Raw genomic sequence first — 17143 nt, forward strand, 5'->3', positions numbered from 1 at the left:
AGGAAACCACCTTGCCCACTATCTACCTAAAGCGAAAAAATGCATCATCTAAAATTCTCCTACAACAAATCCATCTACCTCCACCAGACAGGGGAAGTACGTAATCCCTACTGACCTAAACTAGACAACAATCTCAAGTAATTCGAACCCCATCAAGCCTTTCATCGTCTCCATTCGCATAACCTGTTCTCCCACTTTTCTGATCTCGACGGGACACCACTTGGCTTTCGTTACCCTTTCAAGAGCGTCAAAAATTCAATCACAACCCGCCACTGCTGAGAACACCTTTATTCTACGTGAAGATAAAGATATAATAAAAGATGTGAATATTCTTACCTTTGCACTAAACGGGCCAAGCGAAACCCTGCATCACTTTTCACAAAATGTTCAGACTCAAATCGATCACAGAATTTATTAATAAAAATAGGTGACGGGAGATAATTAAAACATCCAGATGTGACTTCCTTATCTAAAATCTGAAAGTAAGCACAACTCAGGAGTAATATAGTTGTAGATGGGCGACTATGAAGATATACTGGAATTGCCGCCTTCTTTGAGTGAAAGACTGACTCCGTAGATCTCTGAAAAGTAGTTAAAGTGAAATCATGAACTTCATTCCTTTATGACGCAATTTACTTCTAATTGAGCTCTCCGCCGTTTTTACGTATTTTTCTGGTGTGTACTTGCCAGCAACGTGGTAAATAATCATGTCTCAGCATGAAAATACTTTTTATAGGGATTGTGAAGGACCTGGCATGCTTGTTACACAAAAGAAATCAAACAAAGAAAGTGATGCATATCTTTTTTTTTTTTATAAATGTTTAAACTGAAAAGTACTAGAGTATTCGATGAGTGAAAATGATGACAAGAAAGCAATTAAAAAAATAATAAAACCTAATTTCATGGCTTTACTGGTTTCCACTTGGTTAATGGAATCACGAGAATTGTAAGCATACTTCATGAATTTGTAGTTAGAACTCTGAGACCGGTTGTACTTAATTATCAAATAAGTTTGCTCTGAATCTGGTGACATTCTGAGATGATTTTTCTCGTGATTTTTAAAATGGTTGTGGTATTTGTTTGTAATTTAACTTTTAAGGTAATTTAAGAGGGAAGTCCCTGGTATACATCTACGTTGAATTTCTTGTCAATGAACATAACTCTTCTAAAATTTATGTGTTCAGCAGAGAAACACCGTCTTGTGTGGAAAAGGATGCCAAGGTCTTCAGAAGCTGATAATAGAAATGAGATGATTGTGCCAGAAACGGTTTGGAGTAAGAGTCAGTCCGAGAGGAGATTTGGTCTTCACTGTTGAACTCAACATTAGCAAAAGTAATTGGAGAAGATGTGTGTCGTCTTTTTCTCGGGAAAACAAGCAAAATTGCATTTTGGAAGCATTGAAGTTAACTAAGTTGGTTTCACCCCAGTTAAGGTTGGAGTACAGATCAGATCAGTGTTCAGGGCACTTATTTTAAATGATCTTGAAGTTTGAGATGACTGAGCACCGCAAGGCGCCCCATATGAATAGAACAAGTGCAAATCATATTCATAGGATTTGCACTCGTTTCTCACTCTGCTGATGAATGGAATTGTTACTATGGATAGAGATAGAAGGGAGGGATTTGGGAGGAATTGTTCTTTCTCACCTAGCTATGTAACCTATTGTGACGAATCCCCTTTCACGAACACCACAAAATGCTGACGGAATGATGTGCTTCATTGTTCACCAAGGATTTAGTTATTAATGAATTTATTTAAAAACAATCGCCTGCTTTCATTGTGCCATAATAGGGTATGGCAATGACTTTTTAAATGAAATCGCATGTGCTTGTTTAGCGGCATTCTTTGACACTATTAGAAAGACTGCTAAACTTTGTTTGTTAAGTGCCTTTTCAAAAGTTACTTAGGGACCTAAAAAACTATAAAGCACAAATATGCTAACGTTATGTTCACGGGAGTTTATTCTGCTGTTTCAAGGGTTTAATTGCTGTTTAGATGATTCTAAACAGCGATTTCAACATCACCAAACCAGATCAGAATCCATTGGTGTAACAATTAGTCAGACTTTATAGTACAACAAAAAAAACCAGGAATGCTTAATCATTTTCTTTTTTTCCATTTGATTCTAATTCATACTGCACTGCAGTTTTTCTGCTGCATTGCAAAATGGACTATGATGCTGTTATCGTATTCACTCGGATTTGATCTCTATCACTCCATTTTTGTTCACAGTGTGGTGATGATAACCAAAACGCGATTCTCCCTCACGAGAGTTGTGGTTTTTCAGATTGGGATAAGCAAGCGAATTCCACTCTTCATTGATTCTTGCAATGGATACACCATGCGATTATTTAATATCATTCTTTCCAGATTCACTTCAGTTATTTGCCAGTGACTAAACAAATCCTACTTAATCTCACATACTGTTTTTTAGAGAGGGGGTGATGAAAACCCTCTATCACATCTGGCCTTTCCAGTCAAATATCTAAAAATTGTGTTAACTAGCTTGGAGTTTAATAATCGAAACCTATGACAGGTTTTAATAAATTAATATTAAGAAATTGTGCGTACATTTAGAGATTTTATATAGCAAAATCACGCGTTGCTATTTTAATTATTTCTTGTCATCTGCTTTTATTAAATAATAAAATGATGTTCTTAACTCTCTATTTAGTGGAAATATTTCACTGAATTTTAGACGATCTGGAAGGGGTAACAACAATCAAGTGATGTCCCCTCAGGATGAGAAAAATGGTTACAGCAGAGTATGGGGAGGATGAAAGGCACGTTTTTGTTCGCAGTACATAAATGTGTATGCTTATATACGCATGATTAGTCAGGATATGAACTTTTTAGAGTTTCCCTGTCTGTGCTGGAAGAAGCTCTCTTTGCTGTTGTTCCTGGATTATTTTTTGAAATGTGTTGTTTTTGTTTTCAGGTGGGGATTTCCGACCGCTTTTCTTGGCTCACGTGCGAAGGACGATTGGAAAATGTGTTTATGTGGTGAGAATTTGTTTGCTTCAGTGTATTTCTGAGTGTATTTACCTCTCTTCTCCCTGTGACAGTTTTTTTTTTCTTTTGACGAATACAAAAGAAAAAACCCCCCCAACTCGGGTGAATGGAAATATAATTTTATGCAAGCATTTACAATTTTAATTTTCAAAGACATATCAGCTCATTTATATTTACTTTCGTGAAAATATAACTATACAGAGAGAAAGCAATTGTTTACTTACTGACATTTATTTTCGCATTGACTATCCATTTATTGAAAGAAATGACTATTGCCGTTCTGAATAATAGCCTCCTTCCTGGGAGCAAAGGAGGATAAACAGCTGAAACACTGAGAATGGAATCATGTCGATATTCTCCGTGTAGCGAGTATTGGAAAACTTAAGTCATGTACTTCGTGTATTGCAAACAGGTGATTAGGGGATGAGGGAAATTGTCCTCTTCAGTTACACGTCAACTAAAGTTGAATGTTTCTGCAGAGATTGCGAAGAGATTCCCAGAAATGCCTCCACATCACATTCGCAGAGCGTTTGGCTAATTACTACTTTTGTTTTTGTTTTCAAGATTTAACCACATTTTACAAGACCAATCACTTCATGATGTCAAAACTATTAAATATCATTCGAACACCCGAAATGTGTGCGGAATGCGTGGGGTTTTGAGTTCGGGTATTTTTTTTTTTAAATAAAAATAAAGAGCAGTCTGAAGGTGCCAGATCAGCAAAATAAGACAGACACAAAACGACGCGTGTCTTTTCTCAGCCCCCCTGAAATTCTTATTCCGAAAAAGCGAGAGTGCCAGCAACTCTTCCGTTAACTTTCACAGCCCGCGAAGATTTCTCTCGCAGTCTGACCGTTTAGGAAAAATTGAAAAATGAACAATTCCTTGGAAAAAATGAAATCTAAAATACAAATAGAAAACCACTCCGCATGAATTTCAGAAGTAACCGATGAAATGTTAGGGTTCAACTCATTTTAACGATGAAGTCAGATTTTATCAACTGTAACGGTTTCTTTTGAAGTTTTCTTTGCCTCGTTCCATCAGAACACACAATGAATACACAACTGCTATTTCTAAAATGTCCCTTTTTATTTTTGAACTAGCCGAAGTCGCAAAGAAACTACATACACTCACGCCTTTCGGAAGACTTCTTGTCGGCATTACATCCTTGACATAAATGCCGAATGGATTTTATTCCATCCATATCAGGGGGAAGCTCGGTGTTGATTGCGTTAGTGGCATATGTTAAATTACTGCATTTTCCCCTCCCGACGTTTTAGCTCAGATTTCAGGGCTGCAAGACGGCAATAAATAATTAAACAAGGCTAATTATTTATTGCAGCTTAGACGACAGATAAAAGGACGCTGAAAAAAATTTGGAAGAAAATAAAACATGTTCTTAGTAAATGCGCATTGCCGAAAACGTAAAACACTTACCAGGAAATGAAAATGCCGTAGAAAGGGTAACTGCAACACAGAAACTTGTCCCAGTCAGCCAATCCGTCGTTCTCATTCCCTGCAAAATTGCTATAAACAGTGCGGAGATGAAGAAACTTAAACATTGAATAAATAAATATGAATAAGAATTTTTATCCTGCATTTCAATTTATTCACTTACTTCAAATACATCGCTAAAGGTGGGGAGGGGGCTCGTATGTCTCACCTAAAAACAACAGGTCGTCTTGTGCACACAGTGATTTATGTTGTTATCCGAAATAAACTTTCGTAAACTGGATGAGCGCAACACTCCAAGTCAGGTGAAGTGATTGAACCAAATAAATGTAGGAGTAGCATATTGATGTGTGTATAAAATAAGCAATTAATATTACTCTTTATAACACGCAGTAAATATTCTGTGTCTCGACGGTAACTCTGAATCCAGCTATTACAGCATTGCACTTCAGTGGCTCTTCTAATTATAAGAATGATGAGGACCCCAATTCAACTCTTCTCGAATTTCTGTTATAGATAACGAGTTAACATCAGGAGGTCATCATATTTAACATTGGTTAAATATTATCGTCTTGCCTCTTTTATGGGGACAACCGTATTTCAAATACAGCTTCCCTTTCATACTTAAATTCGTAACTCCACTTAATAATTAGTTACTAAAAAGTACAGCACTTTTGAAATAGCTGCGAAATAGCACATCCGACATTTATTTCTCGTTCTTCTTTTACTCAAAAACTCTTCAGCGATTCCATTCAAAAGTGGAATCGGATTCAATTCAAAAATTACACAAAAATTAAGGAGAAGCTCTTTCTCTGTGTGTCGATGACTCTGTCTGGAGCTGTTAATAATACTATGAAGGACCCACTTGAAGAGAATAAACAACGGGAGGTAGGGGGGGAGTTCTAGTGGAGTCGCATTCACAAGGTTACCGCTATGATTACATACTTTTTTTCAACCGACTTTGAGAACATATAGGTTATTATCACTGTGTATGTTTCAATAAAACATCAAAAACTTAATCTGGCTAAGGTCAAAGGTATTGTACGTGTTTGGTCATATTCTGTGCGCACACGTTTACAAGTCACATCGTTCAACAGTTTTCCGCGAATTTCGAAATACTTTAGGTTACCATTACTAAAGGCCGTAGAAGCATTCAGCCTGCTTATCTCGATACTTATAATCTCCATCCGCGCAAATAAGGTGGAGATTTATTATTTCTTTCGTCTTTCTTATGCTTTCATCTTTATATTTTTTTTCTTTCGGAAATCCGTGTCAAAGAGAGCCTTGAAGTTTGTCTTCTGTCCCTTCTCAATGCATGACAAATACACTTCCATCTTTTTATTTTTCACTGGTAATATTTTTGCTTAATTAGTTTATTCTCTTGGATGAGCCCCCCTCTAATGAGGGGGTTTCGGCTAATTAATGCAGAGGGGTTGCATCCCTCTAAGGGCAGTATTCCTGTCTGTAATCCGTATGTGTTCACGGAACTGATGTGCCTATTCTGGGGGAAAAAAAAACCGAGTTTCCGGGAGAAAAAAACCGTACCTCTGTATGAGACCGGCTAACGTCTTAGATAGGAATCGAACCCGATCTTTCCGACCAAAGGGCTTCGTATATACTGACTGAGCTAAAGAGGTTCAAAATTGGTTAAACATCTCATAATTTCTTGCACGTCGTTGTAAAATATATTTTTTTTTAAATATTTAAGAACAAAATTTCTCGGGGAGCTATTGAATATGGCTTCTCTTTATCACTTTCCATGTTATAAAAATGCTTCAAATAACTCTTCAAATTAAATTAAAGATCCTTCAGATCCATATTATACTCGCTTCATTATGCGAGTATAATATGGATTCTGTCTCTTAATTCTGAAACCAAATATTGGCTTTCCTCCCTGTTTGCTTCGTTCCCTCCTCGTATCTTCCAATTTGCCATCAACATTTAACTTCGTTTTAATTTTCCGCCTGCTTTGACCAAATCTGAACAATATTGTTCTTTCTTTTCTTGTTTACACTCCCCTGAAGAATTATGCACAACGCACCGAAGTCGAGGGCCGGGCTACCACACACACACTAGTACTGGTCATTTATTTTTTTGCAAAAAGAAATGCTTTGTATAATGATTGCTGTAAATGGTCCTAAGATAGCAGAGCGGGCGGAAAGAATATTGACAAATGCGACTAAATTGCGAGAAGAATATGAGCATTTGTGACTGCAGTTAATATGTGATCATGTCATAAACTTTGAAATTACTCCTTTAAAGCGACGCCGCTCACATCTGAATTCCTAGTTCCGCATTTGTACGAGAAGCCTGGAGCGTTTCATTGGATGAGGTGTCTGGTTGTTTATTTAGCGTCAGAGGGAAAATCAAGCACGAAAAACATATCTGGTTGGCGACAAGGTAGGACACTGAATCTTCAATTGCTCTACGAGTTCCAAGCTGGTTGTGAAGCGAACTCCACTGGTCCAACAACCTGGAAATAATTTTAACCAGAAGTATTGGTTTATTATTATTTCTCTTATATATCGTGCGCCTTCCAGTAGATTTTACTTGCTGTTGTAACCTGAATTCATCAGACGGTACATTTTTGATGCATACAGTGGAAGGTATGGAGCCCTTTTAATCCAACGGGGTAAGATTTCTTTTAGCTGCTGAAAACGTACTGTAAGACAGTGACGGTGGTGCCATGCCACAACATAACAGTTTATCTACCAAGGGTGAAGGAAACTTTATTTAAGCGATTGATTTCTTTAATAGATGACAACGTTTTCTTCACTGACCCAAGTCATCAGCTATTGGTTAAAATCCAAGTGTTTTCTTGCTTACTGCTTTACTGCGTTTTCTGTCGATTACTTTGATAAATTTCTGATGTCATCGCAGCACTGGCATATACGTACATGATGTGATCAACATTCGTTTTTTTTTTTTTTAAATAACAGTTTAATGATCATTGAAATAACTTATGTAGCATGCGATTTATTTAAATACATATATTTCCATGTTTCTGCATTTATTTCATATGTGTGTGTGTGTGTGTGTGTGTGTGTGCGCGTGCGCGCATTGTGAAAATGAAGGCCACAACAATACGACCTTTGGCTGAAAGGTGTTCGGCAGACAGAAATAATATCATTACAACTGTATGTTTAACTGATATAAGTGTATCAGAATGATATAAATTAAGAAAAACATTGACATGAAAGTATAATTGGTGTGTTCTTATTAATAGAAAGGTGCAGAATGACATGTCGGTAAAAGAAAGAAAGGTAGAAAAAAATAACAGAACAAAATATTCGAATAATTTGAGTAAGTTTGGAAAAATAATAAAAACAGAAATTGTCAGGAGCGGAGATCTCCTTTAATTGCAGATGGACAAAGGAACCGTTGAATAAATCCCCTCCCCCCATTCTATTCGAAGTGACAATCAGCGTTTATGAAAAGAGCGAAATTTGCGGGTCCTGTTTATCTCGTTTAATGCCGTTCAGAGATACGAGATGGTTGATTTGTTTATCGTGGTTTCTCTTTTATTTTATTTATTTATGTTTTTGTGTGTTTCTGTTTCAATAACAAATAAGGCTTTATTTATTTTGAGGTGACATTGGCGTGGTTTTGGGGAAAGGAGAACTCTTTCTGTTATCGAAGTGGAATTTGTTGCGACCGGTGACTTGTATGGCGAAACTGTGGGTTCATTTATGTCGAACAGAGTAAGGGATGATATTTCGCTTTAAGGTATTTGTATTGGATCCGAATAACTTGGCTATAACGAGTGCCAGATTGCGTTACTTGGGATCTACCCGTCTCATAATTCTTAACATAGGAATTCAGTTCATCCCTTCTTCCAGTTGAGTATAAATTGATCAGAAATATTTTATGGTCGAGTACGTTACCTTTAGTTGAGAAGCATAAGAACAGAACATTTGTTCTTATCAGTTGCTTTCTTTGCAATGTGGATAACCTCGTATCGCATCTCTTTCTTTCTGGAACTCATCCAGCTTTTTAGAGCCATTTTTTGTATTATTTTTTCAAGAAGTTTGGAGATGTCAGGTAGGTTTGTCATATTTCAGAATGTTAGATGATCTGTTATTCGACAGGTCATTTTCTTGCTCTGTTGTAAATTGGTGTAATTACTGAAGACTTCGTTGTTGATAAACACATTTCGATTTGATTTAACTTCTCAACAAAGATTTTGGCGTTGAGAATTACGAAGTCACATAGACCATGCTTGTTTCGGTTTAACACTGAATTCCGTAAATTTTTGAGACTAATAATATCTGTCTTATACCAGTCAACAGAAATACGAAGCTATTGTGTTTGGTTATTACATCGTTTACTTTAAATAGTCTGTTCCAGTTTATATTTTTTTTCCTAGTGTGATAGTAGAGTCGGGTTTATCTTGTGGGGTTAAACATAGCCTGAGGAAGGTGAAGTGATGGAGTCAACAGTTGGTCGGACTGGGTGCTGAATACTAATGATAAAAATAAACTAAAGGTAATCTGTGCATGACTGTGTCTCTTTCATCTCTGAGAGCAGCATTTCAGCACGCTCGAAAGAGGTTAACGTTTCGATCTGATATTGAGATTCAAATTAGTCCTCTACAATTGCTGAATGTTTAAGTTGCGCCTTTTTATGTTATAAAATGTATACGACGACGGTCAGTGTCATGCAGCGATGGATAAATCGAGTCGTGACACTGGACGTTATTCGCAAAGAGACAATTAAGCGACTACCTTGTCTTGCATAAGTGTGTTTTTGTATAAGTCTGCTCGTAGCGAGAGTTTTGAGCAGTTCTAGAATAATGAGCTTTAAATGAGTGCGAAATTGGAAAAAATAAAACTGAATAAGTTCGAAATATATCGAAAGACCTTAAGAATATCCACTTAAATTTGTTAAAGATTATCCTGTGGATCTTGATTAACTTCGCTTAATAATTAATCGTTTGAATCAACACAAATAACTCCTTACGAAACTTACCCAAACATGTCGTTCCTTTTCGGAGTAGCGTTGTCTGAAGCCCTTTTGTCGAATTTTGCCCTTTTTACCATTGCAATTACCCTTCTTCATAAATCGTCCTCACTTAATAAATGTGCATTGCGATTCTTCGTTTCTTTTTTGTTGTTTTTTACTTTTCCTCTTCTCTTTTATTCCGGTTTCCTTTCATTTTATTTAAGGCACTAACATGAAACAGGGCCATCCTGGTATGCCAGAGAATAGCCGCAGTGGAATGTCATTCGGAAAACTTGCATCGCAATTCTTCGAAATAAAATAAGGACAGCACTCTGGAACAGCACAGTAGAGGAAGAAGCGGATCCCTTAAAGATGACAGCAGAAATGCGAGACACGTGGTTTCTATTACGGATGACAGTAAATTAAATACTAGAAAAACATTGACCTTGAGTTACATCCTTTATACGTAAGTCAGATTCTGTTTATCTGCGAAGGTTTGTTTGTGTTTGTTGACGTCTCTTTTTTTTGGAACGCTTCCACAGAATATTCGAGAAAGAGTCGTGGTATTTGCATTTCGGTTGAAAAGACCACTGTTAGAATCGCGAGTACATAATTAGGAATACTAATGCAGCTATCTCAGCATGAAATCGGAGCATCGTACGGAGCTAGCCGAAGTTTTTAAAAATTCCTGAGCCTTGTATTTTCAACTCTGAAACGGAGCAAAAGACCTCGATTAGCAGTCATCCGCCACTCGTCTCGTGGTGTCAACTTTAAGCATCCAGTCTCAAAGACGTTGCTCCTCCTGTTTCCTGATACCTTCCGGTTCTTGTGTAATTCCCCGGAAATAGGAAGTCGAATTCCGTCTGTTGAAATGCAGGAAATAAATCAGAAAATAAGAGGAGGTTTAAGCGTAATTTAACTTTCAACTTATGGAAAGTTGACGAAGCATTGACGAAGCAGAGACTCGATTGATTAAACTTACCATAGATGTAATATTCTCTTTTCCACGTAGAAATGCAATCTCTGCTGTTTATAACGGCAAACGGAAACATTCCGAAAAATTGGCCTACGGAAGAAAGTCAAAATAAAATTAAGCTACTGTTATTGTAATTAACGCGATCGCGTTGTAATTATTTGCATTGAGCATATCGAGTTTCGTTGGAAATAACGCATTTCAAATTTTGTTCCTTCCTTATTTTTGTCATGGACTTTCCTTTTGTGTGCTTTTTAAAATCGAAAAATAAAAATAAAATCTCTTTCATTATCTTCCAGCAACCGCAGATTTTGGGAAACCTGAAGTTGTCTGAGCGTATTCGCAAAGTAATTTGTTTTTAATTTCACAGTTCTCGTATTGTCTTCCAAATGCAATCGATAATTAAATTTCTAATGTCTCCTCTAAAACGCTACTGCTGGAACGGAGTAGAACTGAAAGGTCGTGACTCCGAAGAATTTGATAATTTCTGAATGAATTAAATGACTGTTGTGAGTAGAATTAAAGTTGATTAATACAAAGAGATCTTCTGATAACTTCTTCTTCTTCTTCTGCAGCTTGTCCCTCTTAAGTGGGGTCGCTGTTAATGATGGGTCTCCTCCACATCCTGTGCCAGAAAGAGATCTTCTGATAACCACTTTACATAATTAGAAGTTAATCACAATAATCAGTAGGAATGTAGTGATTGCGTTGGTAAATTTTAAGAAACCAATCCCTGCATTTCTTAACATTCTGGTAGTGCTGTTATTATTAATTTTTATGGTTGAGTAAATTAATTTGAACAGTACATTAGAATTCATTAGGTTGTTAGATACGTTAGCAATGCCAGAGAAAAACCTTTCTGCTTATTGCTTTTTTATTTATTGCTTATTTAAAGACACTTAATATAAAAATACGAAATCAGGGATTGATTTGAGTTATTATTATGAGTTATTATTATTATTTCAGTTATTTGAGTTATGAGGTATTACAGGTTTAAGATTTGTGGGTTGCAGAAATTGGTTGATAGGTGGAAAAGGGGAGATATGATTGAGACATTCAAATTACTGAAGGGTTTCTATAAGATTAATTCGGAAGATATTTTTGAGAATAGGACTGGTGGTGGGAATACTAGGGACCATACATGGAAGCTGAGAAAGAATGTGGTCAGCAAGGATGTTAGAGTTAGGTTTTTTACTTGGAGAGTGGTGAATGAGTGGAATAAGCTGCCAGAGTCTGTTGTGGGTGCTATGACTGTGAATGAGTTCAAGGCGAAGTATCATAGACACTGTGTGAATGTCGAATAGTTGTTCTTGACGTGATGTTAGGACCTCCCTTGATGAGTCTAAGGACTCCTTGGAGTTGCCTGTAATAATAATAATAATAATAGTAATAATAATAATAATAATTATGCACTGCGTACTCTACATTTGATTGGTATTTTTATCACTATTGTGAATTATTTTTGATTACTTTATCAAGTGGGAGAACTCATCAGTCTTTCATGTCCCAACTGGACACCGCAATATATAACATTTGATATCACGTTACTTCTAAGATCCTCGCTGAGCACAGCATTTAGATTCATCAAGGCTATCAAGAGTGATTATTTAGGGTTAGACTTTGTTTTTATTTTAAATTTGAAAGTGAAGAGATATCTTTAATTTGGATGAAAGAATCTTGCCTGCTATTTCTAAAGTGCCAATGTTTGTTCTTCGACGATCGCTATTTAGTTTAGCCCATGTTCCAAATATTGCTGGGGACATAACGCCCTGAAAATTAAAGTCTAGTTAGTCTTCACTAATTTAATGAAATGTAAATTAATATCTAATGAAATTACTATGAGTTGGCGGGGATACCCTGATGTGGTTTTGTATACCGTAGTCAGAACGGGTGGGGTATTTCTTTGTGATTTAATGTAATTTATGAGGCAGCAAACCCAGTATTCCTTATGCATCGTTGAAAGTACATCATGAAAGGGTTTCGAGAAATCGTCGGCACACTTCCCAGGAATTTGGTGGGTTGTGACAAAGAGGGGTATTCTTCCATCTTCGACTTTCAGGCTTGGAAATGAATTCCATCATGACGTTTAAAATTGGACGGTTTCTTCACGCTGCTAATGCGGATTTGTTCTAGATTTTTTCTTAATTGGCCATTTCTTATTTAAATCCGCTGCTGTCCTTAGTTTTGCTGATAAAGGTACACTCATCCCTTATATTTTGTTTCTGATGGATCTTGTTCATGTCAAATTAAGTAATCTTCGAGAAGGATATTCTTAAGCATGTCCTGTATTCACACTGACAGCCTGCTCCATTTGATTATCATAATAAAGATCTCATTACACTTCACTAAACTTTGATAATATTCACATCTATGGTCAAACCACATTTCGTTCTTTCAGTACGCTGATATCTTTAATTTTTAGTTTTTGTGGCACAAACAAATCGATAGCCTCCTTAATTTATAAAAAAAGACTCGTATACTCTTCCAGTAAAGACAACCTCTCATTTATAAACATGTCTCATTTTAATATTCTCTCGGATTTAGAACTGTTGTGCACTGAAACAAACCTAAATTAATTGCTATTATTTGGGAGAAAACTTGGTTTACATAATAATAATATCCCTTAGGGTATCCCTTCTCAAATCAACAATTCAGAACTCGGTCCTGAGATCGAATCCAGTCGTAGTAATAGATGTATCTGAATGCCCTTATTGGCACGTGGATTTTCTTCATCCGATGGGCAAACATCAATTCTTGTTTGTTATAGTCCTGGTGGGGATTGCTTGAAAACGTTCCGCTTTGTGTGTGTGTGTGTGTGTGTGTGTGTGTGTGTGTGTGTGTGTGTGTGTGTGTGTGTGTGTGTAGAGATGGATTATGTAACCGTTAATATACTCATAGCGATAGTAATGTAAGGTATTATCAGTCTACATCGTTTTGTACAAGAGCAAAAAAAAACTCACTTTGTTCCATGCCTCAATAGAATTTACATTTTTGCATTATTTCCATTAACTCTCCTCTGTCATCTTCTGAACATTTAATCACGAACAACTCCTGTTCAATTTCCATAGACAGGTTACGTGAAACGTACAGAAACAGCTTCTCAACTTAACCTTTCATTCCATTTCCTTCTGTCCTTCAGTAAACCCTTCCTTCTTTACAGTATTTCTTAAGGACTACGTGTGTCTGCAGCTGAAGTGGAAACGATGAAGCATTTTTGGTTGGATACAGTAGATGTTGATTGCAATCCCTTTTAGGATGTGAATGGCCTTTATGAGGACGTTCTCGTCATTATAGAGGTATGACGGTATGCTGCAGTGTATTAGTTATGCCAATCCCTGTATAGAAAGAGGTGGAAGGTGGACACGATTTCCCACTTGGAAATTGGACTTCTTATTCGAATAGCGCACAGTCCAACTGGCATAATATGCTGCCCTCATATGTTTACTATATAACTCATCTTATTCTAAAGAATCCAATTCAACCCTAAAGACAATATAATATAATCATATTAATGAATTACTGCAGCAAGTTCCTTCTTTCTCGTTAACCACTAGTCCAAACGGATTCTTGTATTAATTTGCGAGCTCTCATGTGTTGGGTTAATATTAAAACAAAACAACTTTTGTGATCATTCTCACTTTATGATTTCTGTTACATTCAACTCAAACAGCATTTAGTTGGTGACATTTTTAAAATGAATTAAAAACTAAATCAATTTCGAATCTTTTGTTTCAGGAAGCTAACTTAATAATATTCATATTTAAAATATTACTTACTTACCTGAGCTCCACCGTTGATTACATAAAGGAGATATATCAACGGAGGTCCTACTGAAATCGATACAGGTGTGACGAGGTAAGAGACAGAAAGTATTATGCCAGCCAATCCGTATAACCTGAAAATAAGAGAGATATTTTGAATTCGTTGAATTGGCGAGACACGATTCAAAGAGGCGGCATATTTTTAGTTATTTACTATTTAACTTATAGGCGTAACTATATTAGAAGAAATCATGGCTCCTTTTCCATTTTGCCAAAATTGAAGTGTAATTAAAAAAAAAACCTGAAATCTGTACAGCACGACATAATACCCATGCATGAACACAACTAAAAATTGTCCATATTTGGTGACATCAGCTCTGATGTGCGAGCCGCCTGTCAGTTCTGAAGACGTCAACCGACAAATGAAAAGATTTTCTACGATCCACATTTGTCAGAAGAGATTGAACCCGCCGTTAAGAACGCCCCTAACAAATAGCGCGCCAGTTAGAAACTGTTCTTCTTTTAATAGACATTTACATCACGATTTTGATTAGTAAGGACCCTTGCCACCATGGCAAACATTCCTCTTCAATTCCACTGCATCATTGGCCAATTTTAACCAATATTTTCTATTTTTTTGGCACAACACAAGCTAGCTAACTTAACGTATGAAGACTTGTTAAACGAACTAAATGAATTAAAATATGCTTTGTTTTTGCTTCCTGATTTTAGACATTCATTCCAGCACTGTAATATAATTGATGGATTTCGCCACATCTTTGGCAAAACCTTAAGCTTCTTGGGATCATCCTTAAGATGGTACGGACTTACGAATCATTAATGAAAGTGGGCTGCTTGATTTGCTGCTTCACGTGCGTACAGCTATTCGCTTCTAATTGAGAGATGCATCTTGCAGTAGCTGCAATTACATAGTATCGATTGGTGAGATGTGCATTATACTTGTCTAGCTTGTTGCGGTCTCTTAGGGACATACTTTTGTTTCCCTTTATGATATTCTCATTTCATGAGTGTTATTTTCATGTTTTCTTTATGAAAAAGTAAAATTTCTGATTTATCAGAGAGCGTTCTGATTTTCTTTATATATTTCCTCCAGAGTGAGTTTGATGTTGTATAAAACATCTATTGAATCTGGTGACGCCACGTGTTTCCATTTTGTGGTTGATTAATGTCATTTATTATTGTTTTGTGCTGCTTTTCAGATGTGGAGCATTGTGAGGATTTTGTCTTAGTATGCAGATTAAGATTCGTGAATTCATATTCTGCTATTTGGCATTTTACGGTGTAAACCTTTGGTGGTGTTAGAATGTTTATGTGATCTAACCAAAAATCAGTGATAGTATTTTCTAATGTTTCTGCTTTAGTGCATAGTTGGTATGCACAGAGCTAGCGTATCTGGGTATTGTAGAGTGTTGGTATCGTTAGAATTTGCAATACTAATGCTCATATGTCAGCTATTATCATTAGGCATTCAGATGAACATAATTCGTGGCGTGAAAGCATCAACTTCGCTATTACAAGAATTTTATCACGTTTAAGTTTGGTGGCCTGTAAATAGTATTTGGCATTAAGTGGTGTTGTTGATTGGCATCATTAATTATTCCTACACAAAGGTTATAAGCATACTCAGACCTATAAAGAGATTCTTTTACTATTAATCTATGTTCAGTATGTACTAATATTCTACCGCCCTTCTTTTTTGAAGTCAGGATCTAAAGCCTGGATTTTGGAAGGCAGTTGCTTCACCATTAGTAAGGGATACTTCCATTAGGACCAGTATATCAATAACATCGATATAATCCTTCAGAGAAGCCTGTAACATTAGCCAATGTTTTCGAATGCTTCTGATGTTAATATGCTGGTGGAGAGTCCTCTCATTTGATTTGTGTGCTGCTTCCATGCATCGAGCGAGTCAAAGATACAATTGCTGGTACGTTCTGGTATTATTACATCTGTCTGATGGTTCACATTCATTTTTCTGTTGTACTGAAGTCTTTCTTTTAATCTAATTAGGAGTCTTTTGCTTTCACTGTGGCAGTCTATATATGTCTTCTGTTATTTTGATTCGTATGGACTTTGAAGTTTGTGACGTCCTCAAGACTATTTTACCATATCTGATCCACAAGAATTGGTATTTTTCTGTTTTTTATTTTCTTGCTTGGTGCAACAGATCCTATTAGAACGCTGCTGGTCTATGAGAAATAATAATAAGAATAATATTTGTAAACACTTCATTATGTCTTGCATACATATAATAGTTACATTATAAAATTATAGAGATTATTACATTACATTTTTATTATTTAAAAAATTCTAAAAATTTAATTTAAAAATAAAATTTAAAAATTCTAAAAGTTAAATATAATAATAATAATAATAATAATAATAATAGTATTTTTTAATTCAATAATTTTTATTATTAAATTTATGATTGCATATTATGAATTACAAAACTTTTTTTAACAATGAATTTCGTACAAATGTTCCGTTTTTTTGTATAATGTGTTAAAAATAGTTAATATAGATTGTAATTATAGTTTGAAATTGAATAAGATTACATTTTTAACAGTATTTATAGTATAAGTTATAGTATAACAATAAGTTATATATATTTTACAATTTTTACTTTTAATGTATTTAAGCGCTGTAACTACAGCACTTCAGTGTAATAAATATATACTTTTTTTCTGTTGATCTCGGTTGAAATGTAATGTCTCTGTTTGTATCCTCGCAGCCTATTAATAAGCTTATCTGAGGATGACACCAGTTAGATATTTTTTATTAATTTGTTTGCTGTGTTGGAAGTAGGCTGATGTTTGAGAAGTCAAATGAATGATCTGAAAGGTCTGATCAAAGTGAAATTGCCGATATATTCTGGTGTTATTACATCTATCTTGATGTTTCAAATTCATTATTGTTGTGGTCTTCTTTTTAAACTCATTAGGAGACTTTTTTCCACTGACAGTCTTTCTATGTCTTCTGAACT

Source organism: Typopeltis vanoorti, chromosome 25 (genome assembly GCF_054136105.1).
Source record: "Typopeltis vanoorti isolate ZY-2024b chromosome 25, IOZ_Tvanoo_1.0, whole genome shotgun sequence".
NCBI lineage: Eukaryota > Metazoa > Arthropoda > Arachnida > Uropygi > Thelyphonidae > Typopeltis > Typopeltis vanoorti.